General features: G+C 37.5%; 1 protein-coding gene across 2 annotated transcripts in view; it reads left to right on the top strand.

The window, feature by feature from the left end:
* The window catches only part of CNTNAP5 (contactin associated protein family member 5), a 1056232-nt gene that overhangs the window by 935373 nt on the left and 98507 nt on the right, over window positions 1–22352 (top strand). The window lies entirely within an intron of this gene.

The following is a 22352-nucleotide window of genomic DNA, read 5'->3' as shown; positions in this document are numbered from 1 at the left end:
CTGCAAAAAATGTAAACCTAATAGTAGATACTGTTAGTATCATCCCAAATCATAGATAATGAAACAGCAGAGCAAGTTTAAATATGTTGCTGATACAGTAGCAGTTCTGAGATTTGAACCATATACAGAGGGTTCTCAAATAGTGTTGATTCCTTATAACATTGATGAGATAAGGTAGGAATTTTTATATCAGTTAGCCTACAGTAAAAGTGGTTCTACTTCAAGTTATACACATTTTTGCTTAAAGTGGCAGAACCTATTGGTAACACTGAAGACTTACTGTATAATGTTTTCAAATTTATGTTCTTAACCATTATAACCCAGAACTGAGCTTTGAGTAACTCTCAGTCTAGAGCCCAAGGGCTAATGTTTTTATACCAAAAAAAAAAAAAAAAAAAAAAAAGCCCCACTCTACATGCACGCACACACATTCACAAATGATGTTTCTCATAAGAACAAAATTGTAGACAATTGACTCAGTTGTTTTATTTCACCAGCTGTACTTTTTTCTGAAGAGTGAATTACTGAGTACAAACCTCCAGGGAGAAACCGCTAATTAAGGCACAGGCTTCCTAGCCAGCCGTTTCACACACAGATTGGTAGTTCATGTTAAATATCCAGGCTATTAAGGGAAGGTGTTGCAGCAAAAGGCCTCTGCAAGCTGTTGGAAGATATTTCTTGTTCACTGGCATTGGAAGCAAGGGCTAGCACAGTGTGATCTGTAACAGGAGCAGGCTCACCTACATCGTGTCTAGAAAACTCTAGGCAAAACTGCAAGCATGGATTCAACTGGGAGATGGCATTGAAGGTGCCATCCAGCAGGTGCCTCCTCAACATGTTCCTTCCTTTACCAGATTTGCTTTCTAGATAGGTTTATAATGACTCACAGCTAATACCTATTGAAGGGTGATTGATGGGGTTAAATAACAGCATAGGTAAAGCACTTAACACAGAGCCTAGCTCAGAGAGCATAGTTAATGGTGACTTTATCTACCTATTGCTATTTACATACAAATATAAAGATTATGCATACTAGTTTAGCCCTGGCTGGTGTGGCTCAGTGGATTGAGTGCCGGCCTGCAAATCAAAGGGTCACCGGTTTGATTCCCAGTGCAGGGCTCATGCTTGGGGTTCAGGCCAGGTCCCCAATAGGAGATGTGCAAGATGCAATCTCACATTGAATTTCCTCTCCTTCTCATTATCCCTCCCTTCCCCTCTCTAAAAATAAATAAATACAATCTTTAAAAAAAAGATTATGTATACTATTTTAGAATAATTTTAATTTCATATTGTGTTGTAAATTTTTTCATATAATTATATACTAGCATGTAAATCAGATTATATAATTTGTTTACATTTCCCCTATTATTGGGTGTTTGTTGATTTTTAATGTTTTGCTGTTTTTTTAAAGAAATCAACAGAGACAAGAGGGAAGGAGGGAGGTGGAGTGAGGAAGAGGAAGGGAAGGGGAAAGTCAAGGAGCATATAGCAAGGACTCATGGACAAAACCAAAGGGGAAGAGCTGAGGGAGGGAAGAAGGGAGAGGGCAAGGGAAAGTGGCGGGGGGGAGGCAGAGACAAATGTATTTGAAAAAATAAAATTAAAAAAATTTCTAATGAATTACTTATCGCCATACCTTTGGGACCTTAATTATTGCCCTAGGTAATTACAAGATGTGGAATTGCTAGGCCTACATGTACACACAGTTTTAAAGCCTTAGCTATACATTACCAACATGCCAGGATTGTTGCAGAAGATTCCACAAGGCACTTCTAGCCACATTTGCCTGTGGCTGACCATCCTCCAGGGTAGCCACACTCAGATTCACTCCAGAAAGTGTAATCTGGTACTAACGAGGTTTGAGTAATGAAATCAAACCATGGTGTGGCATTTAGCATAGCCCTGACTCAAGAACAATGCTAGGTATGTGGTTTCTGGAAAATTAGTATTTGTTGAATGTTTGTTACATGCTATTCAAGGCTGGAATATACATTCTTTTTCAAACTCTAATACAGCATATGTGAAATGATATTGATATTCTTATTTTGCTCTAGGGAAACAGAGAGGTTTTATTGTGTGAACTTGACAAGTCACAATAAAAAGTGACTTCCTAACATTTTCTATTCTGACTGAAAAAGGAGCTATATCTTTTGCCCCAGATCACCCATACTGTCCTCAACAAAGATGATTCAAAATATTGCCCCTTTCAGTCTTCCAGTTAGAAGAGTGACACATTATTCCTTCTTTTGACCTAGACTGAGAGAATATCAAAGTAATAAAATGGAGTGTTAGAATTCAGGTTGATAACCAAAGTAAAAAGCTTCAAGTTTACCCTCCAGTGAAACAAAGAAAAAATTCAAGACAAGGATGACAGAAAGAAAAACAAAGAGACATTGAGTAAAATATAACATTTTTCAAGAGGTTACTGTTTTTCCAAATGGGGGAGCTAGAAGCTGATTTACGACAGTTGCTCATCTCAGAACTTGAATGCACGATTTTGCAGTCAATGGATGGTTAAGCAGAGTGCTTTTTGAAGTACAGAGCTACACACAAATACAGTTCTATGTTATTAGAATTAGAAGTTAATATGTTAAGGAAAATATTTAATTAAATACTTAAATTTAAGGGTGACCTCAAGGCCTTGGTCAGGTAGCTCAGTTAGTGCATCATCTTCATTCACCAGAGTTGCAGATTTGATCCCCAGTCAGGGCATATACAAGAATCAATCAATGAATGTATAAATAAGTGGAACAGTAAATTGTCTCTTTCTCTCTTTGTCTGTCTGTCTGGTTCTCTCTTTCTTACTCTCAAACCAATAAGTAATTAAAAATGGCCTCTAAAATGAAATTATTTGTGCTACAGCTCACTGCTTTGCAGGTTTTCATTGTATTCATATGTTAGGGTAAATACATATGTCCTTTTTTTTGTACTGCTTATGAAGGTAAAAATTGGGCATAGTGCTTGGCTTTCTGTCTTGATTTATGACTTTTTAAGAAAGGATTCTTAAAACATTTAATCTTAATTACTGTCACTGCTCTTTCCTGCCAGTCCTCAAGAAAAGCTAGCAGAGTCATGTCCCATGAGAACATGAGCTGTGGTCTCTTGGGATGAGAGCTGATTGAAATAGACTGCGTCTGTAAGAGCTTCCATCCATGTTCTTGAAATTCTGTAAATTTATCCTCTGTACATTCAGGGGTGATAGGCCTATAGTTGTTTAGAAAGTGTTGAAATATCTTTTGTGTCAATGTATAAATGTGTTCTTACTAGAAGAGGCCATAATCCCTACTGAAGAGTTACTAATCACACACTTACCTAGTTTGTATTTCAGCTTTCCTCTGGGAGCTCACAGCACTTTGCAGATACGAATTGCAAACAATAAATAATGCCTTTCATTTCCAAGAAGGCAATCTCTAAGGGTTTAATTTTATGACTCCCAGCATTCTTAAAGAAGTGAATCTCTCACAGCCCAAGGACAGGCATAACTACCTCTCACCTCCAATAAGGAATAACTGTGGACTATTAGTAGGCTATTATTATACCACACTGTAACTTGTATATATGACGGAATGACTTCGTAACTTGGTTTTAAAAACCAGATAGATTACATATAGTGGCTTTTAAAATAAATACCTTGGCTCTTTCTTAACTTTGAACCATCAGAAATTTTAATTAATCAACTATAAAAAGGAGGGGAAAGGGAATAAACAAAGCATGGGCTACAATTTTATGAACTTGAGTTAATTATTGGCTTTGAAGCACCTTTGGCGCTAAATTTCATCTTTGGCTAAAGTAACTCATTTCTTTTCCTATTGAAGGGAGTTATCTAGATGAAATGTATGTAAATTGGATAGATCTATTTGTTTCACAGCTTGCTCTAGCCGCAATTACTCATCCAAGGAAAGTAGTAAAAAAATTATTTATGCTAAAAATTATTTAGCACAAATAATGTGCTAAATGGGTGGTTTAGCACAGAATTCAACTGCAACTGAATAAGTATATAGTAAATGTGAGACTTTAGTCACAGTTTTGTTAACAAAACAGTACATAAATAATGACCACTGGATACTTTCTATGTAAACCTGCTTCTACAAGGAAATCATTTGTTTTAAATTTCCCTTTCACTATGCGTAAATTTAAACTTGAGATTAGAATTAGGTATTTCAAAATTCTCATATGCTGCTACCTACCTAGCAAATTGTACATATTCCATTGGTATCAATAAGCAATGAGACCAGCTCTCTAAGTGGCTGCTTCTGTGTTCAACACTTGCTTCTTGTCAGCTGTATAAATTGAGATCTTAAATATGGTGCTGCTTAAATAGAGTTCTATCTAGAATCAATTTAACAATAACAAAAATGATGATTCAGAGGATCAGGCCCAAAACAGCTAGTAATGATGATGATGGTTATGACTATGCATTCTGTCCTGATTCCACATGCAATTTCTGCAAATATATCTTCAAAATAATAATTGTGATACTAATTAACATTTATGAATGTTATATGCCAGATAGTCATAAAATATTTAATATTGCTTTAATCCTCACAATTTCATGAAGCATGTGCTATGATTATATCCAATTTTAACACAGAGGAAGTAAGGTACTGGAGTCCATTTGATTTTCCTAGGGCCTCCCTGCCAACCTGCCTGTAAAAAACATGATGACAAGCACACAGGCTTCACCATGTCAGGAAACTCTATAACAATTTTGTCATTGCAAGGGGTATGGAACATCTCATGAATGAACATGGATTTTATTCTCTTATATTATAACCAGTCTTTGAGCTATAAAACTGGGAAGGACTAACAACCTGGAGCAACACCCCTAAATTACTATAAAGCATTGTCTTATTACACAATGCTGATGGTGAATGGATAATAAGGATGTAGTCTACACACCTACCTGTCAGTGGTTCTTAGAGCTCTGAAATCCCAGTCGCCACATTTCGTGTTGTTTCATGCCATGTTTACTTTTACACATATATTAAAACTTTAATATATCATGTAGTGCTTTAGTAGTTAAAACTTATTCTTATGCCATTTTAAAACTTGTCACTTTTGCTAAACATATCTTTAGAGAGGGAAGATAGAAGCCAGGTAGGTGGAAGCCAAGTCCACTTGCTCTTGCACCCAACTTGGACACTTGGCTGACCTTCCAAAAAATAAACTGAACACTCAACAGAATTTTAGCTGATACAAAGTTTTGAAGCCAAGGACTACAGAAGATGCTTCACAATGGGTGCAAACAAGATGTGGTGATAGTTGTAACTCTGAGTGAGCCAGCTGGAGAGGAGAACACACCAATTAATGAGACATCAACAAGCAAAGCCCAAGTACAACAAGTGAGTGCACAAAAACTGAGTAAAAGGCAACCCTAGGGAATCCAGATAAGGAGATCAAAGAGACAGTACCACTGAGTCCCACAGAACTCCTACCATAGAAGTCCACACCACAAAAACAGGCAGAAAAAGCAAAGCAACCTGAGATGCAGAAACAAACAAAAAGAGTCACCTAAAATGGGGAGACAAAGAAAGAACCCCCAATTGAAATGAATGGAGGAATCCCCAGAAAAGTAGCTAAATGAAATTGAGGAAAGCAATCTGTCATAAAAAGGATTCAAAATAATGGTTATAAGGGTGCTCAAGAAACTCAGTGACAACTATGAGGAACTTAGTGGAAACTACAGCAGCATGAAAAAGGAAAGAAAATCTATGAATAAGAACCAGAAATAAATGAATAATACAATATCTAAAATTAAAAATACACTAGAAGGAATTAAAAGCAGGCTAGAAGAAGAAGAGGACTGAATCAGTGAGCTGAAAGACAAGGTAGAAAGAAATACCTAGACAGAGCAACAAAATGAAAAATTACCCAAAAAGAACTAGGATAGTTTAAGGGAACTTCAGGACAACATGAAATATAACAACATTCTTACAATAGGAATATCAGAAGAAGAAAAGGAGCAAGGGATAGAAAACCTGTTTGAAAAAAAATAACAAAATGCTTTTCCCTAAGTTAGTGAGGGGAAAAATCTTGCAAGTTCAGGAAGCACAGAGGGTCCCAGTCAAGAAGAACCCAAAGAGGTCCACCCCAAGACGCATCATAATTAAAATGCCAGATGTTAAAGACCAAGAGAAAATCTTAAAGGCAGCAAGGAAGAAGCAGCAAGTAACATACAAAGGAGATCCAATAAGGCTATCAGCTGATTTCTCAACAGAAACATTACAAGCTGGAAGGATTGGCACAAAATATCCCAGGTAAGGAATAGCAAGGACCTATAACAAAGACTACTCTATCCAGCAAGGCTCTTATTTAAAATGGACAGTGAAATAAAGAGCTTCACAGACAAAGGAAGACTAAGAATATGTTTCCATGAAGCTAGCACTGCAAGAGATGTTAAAGGGACTGTTATAAAAAGAAGAAGAAAGAGAGAGAGAGAGAGAGACAGAAACAGAAGCAGAGGGAGAGAGAGAGAGACAGAAAAAAACAGAGGTAGAGAAACACAGTATGGAAAAAAAATGGCAATGAATAAGTTCCTATGAAAATAACATTAAATGCAAATGGATTAAATGCACCAATCAGAAGACATAGGATAGCTGAATGGATAACAAAATATGATCCACATATATGCTATCTAAAAAGATCTACCTCAGAACAAAATACCTATACAGGTTGAAAGGGAAATGATGAAAAAAAAATATTGCAAACAAATAGACACAAAAAGAAAGCTGGGGTAAGAATTTTTATATTAGACAAAATAGACTTCAAAACAAAAGTCATAAAAAGGGACAAAGCAGGTCACAATATAATGCTTAAAGACGGAACAATCCAACAGCAGGATATAATCCTTATAAATATATATGCACCCAAAAGGAAACATATGAACACCTAAAAATATAAAAGGCTTCAAGAAATATATTGACAACACTACATTCATCATAGGGGATTCTAACACTCCACTGTCAACAATGGATAGATCTTCCAAACAAAGAGTCAGTGAAAATATTGTGGAATTGAATGTCAAAAGGACCTACTTGATATATACAGAAACTTTCACTCTAAGGAAACACAATTAAATTATTTTCAAATGCTTGTGGAACATTTTCAAATATAGACCACATACTAGGACACAAAACAAGCCTCAACAAATTCAAGAAAATTAAAATCACATCAAGTATGTGCTCAGATCATAATGGATTGAAACTAGAAAGCAGCCTCAAGGAAGGAACTCAACAACATACAAATATAAGGAAACTGAATAACATGTTATTAAATAATGAATGGGTAAAAAATGATATCAAGGAAGAAATCAAAAAGTTTTTGGAAACAAATGAAAATGAACACAAAATAATCCAAAAACAATGGGACACGGCAAAGGCAGTCCTGATAGGGAAGTTCATAACAATACAGGCCTACCTAAAGAAGATAGAAAAATCCCAAATAGACAGCCTAACCCTACTTCTAAAAGTACTAGAGGAACAACAACAAACAATGCCCAGAGTGAGTAGAAGGATGGGAATAATCAAGATCAGGGCAGAATTAAATGACATGAAGACTAAAAGAACAACTCAAAGGATCAATAAATCCAGGAGCTGGTTCTTTGAAAAGATCAACAAAATTGACAAACCTTTAACCACATTCAAAAAGAATAAAAGGGAGAGGATCCAAACAAATAAAATCAGAAATGAAAGAGAAGTTACAACGAATACCACAGAAATACAAAGAACTGTAAAATATTACTGTGAATATGCCAAGAAATGGAGGAAATGGACAAATCTCTAAAACCATGCAATCTGCCAAAACTGAATCACGACAAAGCAGAAAGCCTGAATAGACCAGTAACAATGAGTGAAAGCAGTAATTAAAACACTCTCGCCACACAAAAGCCCTTGACCAGACAGCTTCACGAGTGAATTTTACCAAACATTTAAGGAGGGAGTAACCTCTATCCTTCTCAAACTATTCCAAAAAGTACAAGAAAAAGGAAGACTCCAAAATTATTTCTTTGAGGCCAGTATTACCCTAATTTCAAAACCAAGTAAAGATACAAAAAATAAAGAAAACTACAAGCCAATATCGCTGATGAACATAGATGCTAAAATCCTCAAAAAATACTGGCAATCCAGATTCAGAAACACATTAAAAAAGATCGTATAACCTAATCAAGTGGGATTCAACCCAAGGATGCAAGGATGGTACAGTATTCTCAAATCAATAAACGTAATATACAACATAAATGAAATGAAGGAAAAAAATCACCTGATCATGTCAATAGATGTTGAAAAAGCATTTGATAAGATTAGGCACCCATTTATGATAAAAACACTCAGCAAAGTCAGAAAAGAGGGAATACACTTCAGCATAATAAAAGATATATATGAAAAATCTACAGCTAATATTATACTCAATGGGCAAAATCTAAAATCCATCCCTTTAACATCAGGAACAAGTGTGTCTGCTCTTATCAATCTTATTCAACATAGTATTGGAAGATCTAGCTAGAGCAATCAGACAAGGAAAATAAATAAAATGCATTTAATTTGAAAGGAAGAAGTAAAACTATCTTTATCCGCAGATGGCATAATAGTGTACATAGAAAACCCTATAGTCTCCACCAAAAAACTACTGAACCTAATAAGTGAATTTGGCAAAATATCAGGATACAAAGATGATATTCAGAAATTAGTGGCATTTTTGTACACAAACAATAGACTATCTGAAAGACAAACTAAAATAAAATCTCATTTACTGTTAACAACAAGAAAAATAAAGTACCTAGGTATAAACCTTGGAGGTTAAAGAGCTGTACTCAGAAAAAAAAAAAATCACTGAATAGAGAAATTAAGGAAGAGACAAATAAATGAAAGCATAGACTGTGTTCATGGATTTTTAAGAATAATGTCATTAAAATGTCTATACAGCCCACAGTAATCTAAAGATTCAACACAATTCTTATTAAAATACCAATGGCATATTTCACAGATCTAGAACAAATACTTCAAAAATTTATGTGGAATCAAAAAATACCCTGAATAGCTTCAGCAATCTTGAGAAAGGAGAAAAAGTAGGCGGGATCACAATACCTGATATCAAGCTATATTACAAGGCCTTTGTTATCAAAACAGGCTTGTACTGGCATAAAAACAGACACACAGATCAGTGGGACAGACTAGAGAATCCAGAAATAAACTTAGTCTCTATGGTTAATTAATATTTGACTAAGGGGGCATGAACATACAATGGAGTAAAGATAACCTCTTCAACAAATGGTGTTGGGAGACCTGGACTGCTACATGCCAAAAAATGAAACTGGATCATCAGCTTACACCATACACCAGAAAAAAGTGAAAATGGACAAAAGACTTAAATATAAGTCCTGATATCATAAACGCCATAGAGGAACACAGAGGCAGGAAAATTTCAGATATCCCACATAATATTTTTGCCGATATATCTTCTATGGCAAGGGAAATGAAGGAAAAAAATAAACAAATATGAATATATCAAACTGAAAAGCTTCTGTGCAGCTAAAGAAACCACTAACAAAATATAAAGGGAACCAGCAGTATGGGAGAACAAATTTGCAAATGATACATCGGACAAGGGATTGATCTCCAAAATACGTAAAGAACTCATATAACTCAACACTAGGAAGGAAAACAATCCAATTTAAAAAATGGACAAAGGACCTGAATAATTACTTCTGCAAGGAGGACATACAGATGGATCATAAACATATGAAAAGATGCTCAACATCGCTAGTCATGAAAGAGATGAAAATTAAAACCACAATGAGGGGGATATGGCGGAGGAGTGAGTGGAAGTCACACTGAACTCCTCCCAGGACCAAACTGGAATTGCAACTAAATTGTGGAGAAATCACCTGGAAAACAACAGAATGATAGAGAAAGAGGAGCCTTGGAGCCACGGACAGTGAAATCGACTTTCACACATCCTAACTGGTGACAAGTGTGGTGGAGGCTCAAGAGGGTGGTCTGGGTGCCCACGGGCACCAGCACCAGAGGGACATTGAAATGACCACTTGGATCCCCCTAAGAAGAACAGAGTCTGAATCATAAGCACGGACCCCTAGACTACAACATCTGAACCCCAAAAATCACACAGACAAAAGACAACTGTGAAAAGCATAGTGTGCTCTCTGCCAGAGACAGGCGGCTGGAGATGCAAATAGACGTTTAAAGGGCCAATACAAAAAATTGCAGTGGCAGCCACCCTCCTTGATGTCTGGGCAGAAGCAGGAGCAGAGTGGACTGGAGCCTGAGGAAAAATTGGTGAGAAAATCTCTGTGAAGAGGACCGAGACAGTAACCAGTGGGGCCCCAGTGATAACTCACCTCCTACTCCACACCTACCATCTTGCTCATGCATAAAATAATCAATAACTCTGCTTTCAGCACACTCTGCCCAGGACTTGCACACCCAGGGTTGGATGTAGAGTGGAGTGTGGCTAGCAGAGATAGTAGATCCCTGGCCAAAGGGGAGACAGAGCTGCCTAGAGATTTTTGAGGAGAGACTGGATACAGAGGCATTGGGTAAAGAACTGCAGAAGTAGCCAGGGATTCCTGGAGCTAACGCTTTCCCAATTCCACAGTCTCCATTTGGCACAGGCAGGTCATGTCCCCAAAGAGACAGCAGTGGGAAATCAATAGCCCTGCCTTCATGGCACTCCACCCAGAACTTGTGGGCGGGCCTGGGTGTTGAGTGCGGTGCAGCCAGCAGAGATAGTAGATCCCTGGCCAAAGGGGACACAGAGCTGCCTAGCGACATGCTTGAAGAGAGATTGGAGATGGAAGCATTGGAGAGAGAACTGACTGAGTAACTGGGGGTTCCCAGAGCTGACTCCTTCCCATTCCTCAGTCTCCATCTTTCTAAGGCAGGCCACATCACAGAGAGGCAGCAGTGGGAAAGGAATCCATACTCCTGCCCTCAGGGAACTCAACCAGGGCTTGTGCGCAGGCTTGGGTGCTGAGTGCAAATCTGCCTGCAGAGATAATAGACCGCTAGCTAAAGGGGGCACAGAGCTGCCTAGACACCCTTGAAGAGACTGGAGTTGGAGGCTTTGGGGAGAGAACTAAGGGAGTAGATGGGGGGGATCCCAGTGCTGACTCCTTCCCCATCCCAAGGTCACCATCTTGTTAAGGCAGACCACTACCCTGAGTGGCAGCAGCCTGTAAGGACACAACAGTCCCACCCTGAGGAGGCACAGCCCCACCCTGTGGTGCCTAATCCTGACAGCTGAGGGCAGAATGATTAGATCAACAATTTCAGGAGAGAGACACAGACAAGAGATTCCTGGAATGCTCAAATAGACAGCCTAAGGTCAGACAGGGTCAAAAACAGACATTATCAGAGGAAGACCCAGAAAGAAAAGATAAATAAATAAATAAACAAATAAGTAAATAAATAACCTGCCTACTACCATGGAAGTTTAATCCCCAAAGTCATGAAATCTAGACTGATCTATTGACGCACAAAAAAAAAAAAAAAAAAAAAAAAAGACTCTTACAAATAATGGGAAGACAAAAAATCACCCCCCAAATGAGGGGAAAGGAGAATCCCCATAAAGAGAACTAAATTAAACAGAAGCAAGTAAACTATCAGATGTTGAATTCAAAACAAAAGTCCTAGAGAAGCTCAATGAGCACGGCAAGCTCAAAGAGAACTATGAGAAACTACAGGGAAACTATCAGGAACTCATCGCAAACTATAAAATCCTGGAAAAGGACATAGAAACTATCAATAAGATACAAGAGAAAATGAGGAATACCATTTCTGAATGGAAGAACACAGTAGAAGGAATCTAAAGCAGACTAGATGAAGCAGAGGATTGAATCAGCGAGTTGGAAGACAAGATGGGAAAAAGCTCCCAGAAAGAGCAAGAAATTGAAAAAAAAAAGACTCAAGAAGAATGAAGAGGCATTTAGGGAAATGCAGGAAAACCTGAAACATAATAATATCCACATAATAAGAATACCAGAAGAAGAAGAGAAACAAGGGATAGAGAACCTATTTGAAAAAGTAATGGTGGAAAATGTCAAAATAGGAGGAGAGAAAAAATTTCACAAGTCAAGGAAACAGAAAAGGCCCTATTCAAGAGGAATCCAATGAGGCCCACTTCAACATACATCATCATTAAAATGGCAAGTATCAAAGACAAAGAAAGAATCCTAAAGTCAGCAAGGGAGGAACAGGGAGTAACATGCAGGGAGCCCCAATATGGCTAGCAGCTGACTTCTCAACAGAAACACTACAAGCCAGAAGGGAATGTGAAGAAATATTTCAAGTTATGAAAAGCAAAGGCCTGCAATCAAGACACCTCTACCCAGCAAGGATCTCAATTAAAATCAAAGGTGAAATAAGGAATTTCCCAGACAAAGGGCTAAAAGAATACATATCCACCAAACCAGCACTACAAGATATGCTAAAGGGACTGGTTTAAGAAGAAGAAGAAAAGGAGTGAGGAAGAGAAGAACACAGGTACAAAGGGAAAAAATGAAAAAAAAAAAACCTTTCAAAAATAACTTAAATGTAAATAGACTAAATGCCTCAATAAAAGACACAGGATAGCTGAATGGATAAGAAAACATGACCCGCACATATGCAGCCTACAAGAGACCCATCTCTGTACAAAGGACCTACACAGATTGAAAGTAAAAGGATTGAAAAAAATATTCCAAGCAAATAGGCAAGAGAAAAAGGCCGGGGTTGCCATACTTGTATCAGACAAAGTAGATTTCAAAACAAAGGCCATAAAAAGAGACCCAGAGGGACACTTTATAATACTCAAAGGAAGAATCCATCAAGACCTAAACAGTGTAAACTTATATGCACCCAACATTGGAGCACCCAAATAGATAAGAAAAATCTTGGGAAAGTTCAAGAAAGATACAGACAGCAGCACACTGATAGTAGGAGATTTTAAAACCCCATTGTCAAAAATAAATAGATCTTCCAAACAAGACATCAAAAAGGATATTGTGGAACTAAATGATACATTGGATCAATGGATTTAGCTGACAAATATAGAATCTTTCATCCCAAAGAAGCAAAATACACATTCTTTTCAAAGGCACGTGATACTTTTTCAAACATAGACCACATGATAGGACACAAAGCAAGCCTTAAAAAAATCAGGAAAATTGAAATAATAACAAGCATTTTTTCAGACAACAAGGGCTTGGAACTGGAAAACAACCTCAAGGAGAAACCTCAAAAACTTGTAAACTCATGGAGGCTGAACAGTAGACTATTAAACAATGAATGGGTCAAGAATGAGATAAGAGAAAAATCAAAAAATTTCTGGAAACAAATGAAAATGAACAGACAACAGTCCAAAACCGATGGGATACAGCAAAGGAGGTCCTGAGAGGGAAGTTCATACCAATACAGGCCTACCTAAAAAAGATAGAAACATTTCAAATAAAAGACCTAACACTACAACTTCAAGAACTGGAGAAACAACAACAAATAAATCCCAGAGGAAGTAGAAGGAAGGAAATATTCAAGATCAGAGCATAACTGAATGACATAGATATGAAAAGAATAATTCAAAAGATCAACAAATCCAGGAGCTGGTTCACTGAAAAGATGAATAAAATTGACAAGCCTTTAAGCAGACTCATCAAGAAAGAAAGGGAGAGGCCCAAATAAATAATATCAGAAATGAAAGAGGAGAAATAACAACTGATACCACAGAAATGCAAAGGTTTGTAAGAAATTACTATGAACAATTATACACCAAGAAATTTGAAAACCTTAATGAAATGGACAAATTTCTAGAAAACTATAATCTTTCAACACTGAATGAAGATGACACAGAAATATTGAACAGGCCGATAACAGCTGGGGAAATCGAATATGTAATCAAGAAACTCCCGGCACATAAAAGCCCTGGGCTGGACAGTTTCACAGGAGAATTTTACAAAACATTTAAGGAAGAGCTAACCCCTGTCTTTCTCAGACTATTCCAAAAAATCCAAGATGAGTGAAAACTCCCAGAGTCTTTTTATAGGCCAGCATCACCATAATCCCCAAACCAGATAAAAGTCCTACAAAGAAAGAAAACTACAGGCCAATTTCGCTGATGAACATAGATGCAAAAATCCTCAACAAAATATTGGCAAACCTCATCCAGCAATACATGAAAAAGGTAATCCATCATGATCAAGTGGGATCCATCCCAAGAATGCAAGGATGGTTTAGTATTCGCAATCAATAAACATAATACATCACATAAACAAAAGGAAAGACAAAATCCACATGATCATCTATATAGATGCAGAAAAAACATTTCATAAGATATAACACCCATTCATGATAAAAAACAATGAGTAAAATGGGAATAAACGAGACATTCCTCAACGTAATAAAGGCCATATATGAAAAATCTACAGCCAACATCATACTCAATGGGCAAAAACTAAAATCTATCCCACTAAGATCAGAAACAATAAAAAATGTCCCTTTTCACCACTTCTATTCAACATAGAGTTGTAAGTCCTTGCTACAGCGGTCAGGCAAGGATAAGAAATAAAAGACATCCAAATTGGAAAGGAGGAAGTAAAATTATCATTATTTGCAGATGACATGATAGTGAACATAGAAAACCCTGTAGGCTTGACCAAAAAACTATTCAACCTAATAAGTGAACTTGGAAAAACAGCAGGATACAAAGTCCATATTAATATATCAAAGGCATTTTTGTACACCAGCAATGAAATAGAAGAAGAAGAAATCAGAAAAAAAAATACCATTTGCTATCGCAACAGAAAAAATAAAGTACCTAGGAATATATTTAACCAAGGAGATAAAAGACCTGTTCACAGAAAATTATACAGCACTGAAGGAAGAAATTAAGGAAAACAGAAATAAATGGAAGCATTTACCATGTTCATGGATTGAAAGAACTAATATCATCAAAATGTCCATACTACCCAAAGTAAGTTATAGATTCAACACCATCCCTATTAGAATACCAATGATGTATTTCACAGACATAGAATAGACATTTCAAAAATTTATACGGAACCATTAATGACCCTGAATAGCCGCAGCAATTTTGAGAATGAAAAACAAGGTAGGAGGGATCACAATACCAGACATTAAACTATATTACAAGGCCACTGTAATCAAAAGAGGCTGGTACTGGGGCAAGAACAGACACATAGCTCAGTGGACATATTAGAACATCCAGAAACAAACCCATGTCTCTATGGTCAAATAATATTTGACAAAGGGGGCCAAAGCATAAGTTAGCACAAAAATAGCCTCTTCAACAAATAGTGTAAGGAGAGCTGGACAGCTGCATGCAAAGAAATGAAATTTGATCACCAGCTGACACCATACACAAAAATAAACTCAAGATGGATAAAAGACTTAAATATTTAAATCACAACACCATAAAAATCCTAGAGGCGAACATAAGCTGGGAACTCAGATATCCCATGCAGCCATAGTTTCACCAATATGTCCCCTAAAGTAAGGGACATAAAGGAAAGAAGAAACAAGTGGGACCTCATCAAATAAGAAGCTTCTGCATGGCTAAAGGAAATATCAGCCAAATGAAAAGGGAGCCAACTGTATGACAAACTATATTTGCCAATGATACATCAGATAGAGGTTTGATCTTCAAAATATGTAAAAAACTCACACGACTCTATTCCAAGAATACAAATAATCCTATTAAAAAATTGGGCAAAGGACCTGAACAGACACTTTTCCAAGGAAGAGACACAGAGAGCCCAGAGACATATGAAAGGATGCTCAGCATTACTAGCCATCAGAGAAATAGAATTAAAACTAAAATTGAGATACCACTTCACACCAGTCAGAATGTCCATCATAAACACGTCAACAAACAGGAGGTGCTGGTGAGGCTGTGGAGAAAAGGAAATCCTAGTACTCTGTTGGTAGGAATGCAGACTGGTGCAGCCATCATGGAAACCAGTTTGGAATTTCCTCCAAAAGCTAAAATGGATCTGACTTTTGACCCAGTGATTTCACTGCCGGGACTATTCCCTAAGAATTCCAAAACTCCAATTCAAAAGAACCTATGCACCCCAATGTTCATAGCAGCACAACTGACAACAGCCAAGTGTTGGAAGCAACCTAAATGCCCATTAGTAGATGAGTGGATCAAAAAGCTATGCTACATTTACACAATAGAATACTACGCAGCAGAAAGAAAAAAAAAAAAAAAACTACTACACTTCGCGATAGCATGGACGGAAATAGAGAGCATTATGCTAAGTGAAATAAGCCAGGGGGCAAAAGACAAATACCGTATGATCTCACCTATAAGTGGAGCCTAACCAAAAAAACAAATAAGCAAGGAAAATATGACTAGCAACATTGAAAGAAAAAAGAAACCAACGGAGTCATGAGGGAAGGAGAGGGTGGGCAGGGAAAGGGAAGGGAAGAGTCAAGTCAAGGAATGTATATCAAGGACTCATGGACAAAGCCGACATGACTGAGCGAGGGAGGTGAAGGAGGGGGGCTGGGGAAACTGGTGTGGGGAAGGTGGAGACAAATGTATTTGAACCAAAAATAAAAACTAAAATAAATATGTAGAAGGCATGACTATATATTGACAAAACATTCCCATAAACTCACTTATAATAACTACTTTATAAATACCAACATATTTCGTTGTTATTAAAATTTGTAAATGCTATTAAAAAATTAAAACCACATTGAGATATCACCTCACATCTGTCAGAATGACCATCATTAATAAACCAACCAACAAGTGCTGGCGAGTTTGTGGCAAAAAGGAAACCCTAATACAATGTTGGTGAGAATGCAGACTGGTGCAGCCACTGTGGAAAACAGTATGACATTTCCTCAAAAAACTAAAAATGGAATTGCCTTTTGACCTAGTGATTCTACTTCTGGGATTATATCCTAAGAACCATGAGTCACCAACGTAAAAGAACTTATGCACCCCTATGTTCATAGTGACACTATTTACAGTAGCCAAGTGCTGGAAATGGCCTAAGTGCCCATCAGTAAATGAGAAGATCAAAAAACTGTGGTACATTTTCACAATGGAATACTAAACAGCTGAAAGCAAAGAAGGAGCTCCTACCTCTTGGCATAGCATGGATGGAACTGGAGAGTAATATGCTAATTGAAATAAGCCAGACAGGGAAAGACAAATACCATATGGTCTCACCTATACCATGAATCTAATGAACCACATAAATGAACATACAAAATAAAACCTCAGGCAAGAAACATAGATCAGTTTGAAAGTGACTAGAGGGGAGGGGGAGGGACATAATTGTAGAAAGAAGGGGAACAGACTAGACATAAAAACATGTATGAATGACCCTTGGACATGGACAACAGTGTGGGAATTGACTGTTGGAGCTGGGGAAGGGTGCATGGGTGGGCGGAGTAGGACAAAGGGGAAAACGATTGAGACAATGGTAATAGAAGAACAATAGAAAATGACTAAAAAAAGAACAACCTGTCCTATATTTATTTATTCCTATATTACCTGTCCTGTTTAAAGCTAACAGTTAAGTTCTTTATTCTTTTATTAGATGACCATTAGTTGACTACTGTATGTCAGATGTCTTTGACAAGTACTTACGATACAGACATAAGTGAATAAGACAGGATCTCCTCGTGAGCCTTGCATTCTATTGGAAGATCCACATATTAATAATAACCATATTCATAGAAATGTAATTACAAGTGTGAAAAGTTTCATGTAAAATAATACAGAGTACTATGAGAGCTCATATCAAAACTGGAAGAGGGAGCACAAAGAGGGCATTCCTGAGGATCAGAGTTTTGTCCTGAAAAATGAAGAATGGGCAGGGCTGGCTGGTTGCATGAGCTGTTTCCAGTACCACAGACAATGTGTGTGCAAAAGCTCTCTAGGAGAGAGGGTGGTGTATGGAGGAACTGAAATACAGTCCAGCTGGCCACAGAGAATGGGATGAGTGTTGAGAATTGTATGAGAGAGTCAGCTGAGCTTAGATCCTCCCACACCTGGGATATTGGTGTAGGGAATCTTGTATTTGTCTTAATATATCCAACTTACCACTACATCTGTTGCTCTTGCTGTTTCCCTCTCAAATTACCTTTTTTCTTCTTTTACCCAGGCTTGCCTTCACTAGGCCCATAAACCTTTAGACAGTTTGCTCCTCTCTCATCATCAACACCTCTTCACTGAGTCCTGGGGTTTTCCTCTGATTTTTCCAGAATATATCGTACATTGCTCTCTCCATTAGAATCATCACAGACTCCTCAACCTCTGCAGTATAATCCCAAACTCAGTGTGACAAAGCCCTGCAACAAATGATCCATCCCAGTTTTCATGGAAAACTTAAATTCCTGTCAGACAGTTTCCTGTTTTAACCCCTTTTCTCTGAGCTAGAATGTATTGCCAGTTATGAGGTGATTACTGGAATGGACTACAGGGGTTCATTTTTTTGTGAACATCAAAGCCCAATAAGACACAAACAGGAACTTGCAGCAAAAAAAAGTAAAGGTTTATTAGTTAAGAAATTAACCCACACCTAGAGTCATAGGTAAGCTAGTGCTCACAGTCTGCTTCCCCATGGCTTCTAGGGCATGGTTTCTATAGGGGAAAAATATTAATTATGGTGACTAAGGGAGTTAAGGTCGTGGTCAGGGCTGTGGTCTATACCCAGTGGTTTACACTAGGGTAGGGGGTCATTGATCAGTGTGTCTGGTCCTGATGTGAGCCATAGCATCACTTTATCTGGTTTCACTGCTCTTCTGGGCCTAGAGCTGAAACACAATTGAGGCCTAGATGTTATCTCTAGTTTGACCAGAATTGTCTCTGGAGTCAACAGACTCGAGGCTTTGCTCCTTAAGATTATTTAATGCTGATCAGAATCTCATTGTTTTGAGGCCTTAATGTTTAAGGGAGTGGTCATGTGAGGGAGAAAAAGAGGCAGGAGAGTCAAGGTGCTGGATGAGGCCCATGTGAATCAAAAGGAAATAAAGGATAAAGGGTCATATTAAAGAAATAAAATGTCTGTGTTGTTACAAGGAGCCCCTTGTGGAGCTCTGGAGACCTCTGATAAATATTGGGGAAACTCAAATGCAATAATTTTATTTTTCTTTCAGGAAAAACATACTTGTCTCTTTTTAACTTTTCCGTAAGTGGAAATAAACATTTTGTAGTTGAAAGATATCAGGAGTTTTGTTTTTATGTACAGGTTTCCTCAAATGTATTCATTCATTCATCTGGCAGATATTTAGGCAGCACTTACTATATGAAAGGGACAATAGAGGAAAAAATAATAATGTTTGCAAGGACATGAATCTCTTTTGGCTGGGATGTAGGACTTTAGGAGAAGATTTGTGGAGATATGGCTAATAGAAAGGCTAAGAAGATAGTTAAGAAGATAGTTTAGAGAATATAGGCAAGGTATTGGGTTTTATTGTGCTGATAGGAAAGTAGTGTCCTACACAGTCAAGTAACACTGTCACAGATATGAAGGAAAGTAAATTTGTTTTTGATGTGAAAGTGTTAGAGAAAGGATGGTCAGTGGGAGGACATTAACTGGCTCAGGCATTGGAGGACATTGAGGGGATCTCTTGAATATTCTGGCTCCCTTTCTACCTTTTATATGCTCCCATGGAGCATGGGACATTTCCTCTAGGTCATGACATTTGTTTTGTTTGTGAATGTAGGTGTATTTCCCAATCTTACTGGGCGGTGTGTGCTCCATGAGAGCAGAAGCCTTGGCTGGGCAGTCCCAGTGTCCTGAAAAAGAAAGGCACATAGTAGGCACTGAATAAACACTTGCTGACTGACTGATTACTGTATGACCTCATCATACCACACCTCATTTTCATGGTTTCTAAAGCCAGCTCTTATTCATCTGAAAAAACATGGAAGATTAATTACATGTCCTCTGACTTTTAAATCCTAAGGACCAGTATTGTTTGATCTTTCTTTTTTTCTCCATAGGCTTAATACATGCCACTCACTACATCAGTAAAGAACAATGTTTTTTTTTGTTCCTCTTCATGGCATATACAATGTTTAAATATATTTTTGAGACGTTAAACTAGTTAGTCAAGCATATGCTGTCTGGGTGTAGGTGTGCAAATGAGTGAGTGAGTGTGTCTCTTAGTACACTGCTGGGCAAGATATTGTTCTTTATTTTTAATGCTAATGTACCCCTTGTTCAGGAAGGAAGAATTTGGAACAAAACAAGAAAGTGGAGAAAATATCCTGGCTGTTACTGTAGTTTCCTCTCTCTGTTCTATCTCTGATCAGTAGGCAGAGACGCTCCCCACCAGCTTCTTATCTAGTTCTTGCTGTTGTGCAGAGGAAGCAGTATAGGCCTTGGGTTCAGAATCTCATATAACCACCAAGACTTTCAGTAGATATTCAACTTCCCTGAGTTTCATTGTTTCTTACTTGTAACAGAAAATAATTATTTCAAATTACTCTCACATCATTGCCTCTGACACAGAAAAGTAACTTTTTCCTCTAAGGAATGAAGACAAGAATCTTGGAAAGGATAATGGGGAAGAGCTAGAAAAAGACTCTATGTGCCTGATCCTAGTACATCCCCAAAATACCACACTATTCATCTCATCAGGTGAAATGTCATACTTATATACATAAGAGCATGTGTAAGGCTAGGCATTGAGGAGGCATTCTGTAAACCTCACTTCAATCCTCTTCTCTGAGTGCACCATTCAGATGCAAACTGGCATTTTGTTTCTAAGGCCAATATTGGAAAAATGAAGATAAGGTATCCAGAAGGGACAGCGTCCTGGACAGGGTCCTCGCTTTTGAACAGCTAGGACTGTACCAGCAGAACTTGGAGCATCCCTACCCTTCAAGAAAGATCTTTATCTGAATGTCTTTGTGTCATTATTACAGAGCCCTATGGTTATCTCTTGATGATTTTGCATTGTGAAAAGTGCCCAATAATATTAATGAGCTACTTATACTATTTGATAATGATTTTAGAAAATGGCTTAAGAAATTATCTCTAATTGACCATCATTTACATATTTCTTTATGGAAGTGCCTGAATTCAGCACTAACTGTTCTTCCATCTCTGTGCTTGGCAGGCTGCATAGGACTGAAAGATGTAGGAAAACACAAGGGCCAGGAGTTTGAACATACTATATTTCTCACAAGTTTAAACTTTTAAAAAATTATCATTCTATACCCACTAGGCTTTTTATTTATTTGAATGTTCTTTTTCCATCACACCTGTTAAGTAGTATTAGATGCTGGGCATAACTTTCAGACTTGGTTATTAAATACAGTGAGCTTAGCTCCTTGTTATATGGATGTATTCATACTGTGAGTCAAATACCACCCATCTGACTCCCTAGAATGAAATAATTGGAACTTGTATCATACCTGTCATCCAAGGTAGGTTTTTTGAAATTATATATAACATTTAGAAAAATAAAATAATCCATTGAAAAAAAGTAGCTAAAAAAATGTGATGGCTTCCTTAAGGGACACAGTTTTAGCTGACATTCCAAATTTTTCAGTAACATTGTCTTCTACTTATTCTCCACATGCATCCTACCTCTCAGCCACTGCAGACATGCACCTCATCCTCTTTTCTTTTTCCTTGGCTTCAGCACATGGTTTCCTCTAGCAAAACCCTCTTTGTATCTCTTGTTCATGTAGCTAAAGTTTATGTGTCTTTCATGACTCCCATTCAGGCTATATCCAAGTCTTCCCCAATTTTCCAGTTTTCTTATCTGCATATGTCTTTCTCCAGCACTTCCTTCACTGTATTGTAATAGTCTTCTTATTTTTCAACGTTGCTTACTAGGCTACACAGCTGCTGAAAAAAAGGCTGTGCTATTTTTGTCTAAGACAGTGTTCAACCCCATTTCTGGCACATCGTGAATGTTCATAGCCATTTTTTTGCTGCAGGTAGGTAGAGGCTCTGCTCTGACTGAGTCCTGTACTGGCTCCGTGGGAGATGTAAGAATCAGTGCTGGAGCCTTTTTTTTTAGGAGCTGTACTGGTTCTCAGTAACATCTTAGCCAACCAGGTAACAGAGCACAAATCAGGACCAAATATTTTTTTGTGAATTTGCATCATTTTATACTGTCAATATTTATATTCATCAATTTTTTAAATGTTCAAAACACATGCACAATTATCATTAGTTCCAAATATTGCACTGTTTTAGGTGTCATGATCAAAAAAAACATTTATATTTAAATGGAATTATATTGTAAAAGTAGTCATAAAATTTACAAAGCTGCCTCATCCTAAATACTTTACATACTAATTACTATGTTGAATCCTAATGGATACTGGCTTCACACTCCATAAATCATATCCAAATAAGA

This window comes from Pteronotus mesoamericanus, unplaced genomic scaffold, assembly GCF_021234165.1.
Source record: "Pteronotus mesoamericanus isolate MK-2021 breed Mesoamerican mustached bat unplaced genomic scaffold, CSHL_Meso_final contig_27, whole genome shotgun sequence".
Lineage (NCBI taxonomy): Eukaryota > Metazoa > Chordata > Mammalia > Chiroptera > Mormoopidae > Pteronotus > Pteronotus mesoamericanus.
This window is presented reverse-complemented; position numbering and strand designations above follow the sequence as displayed.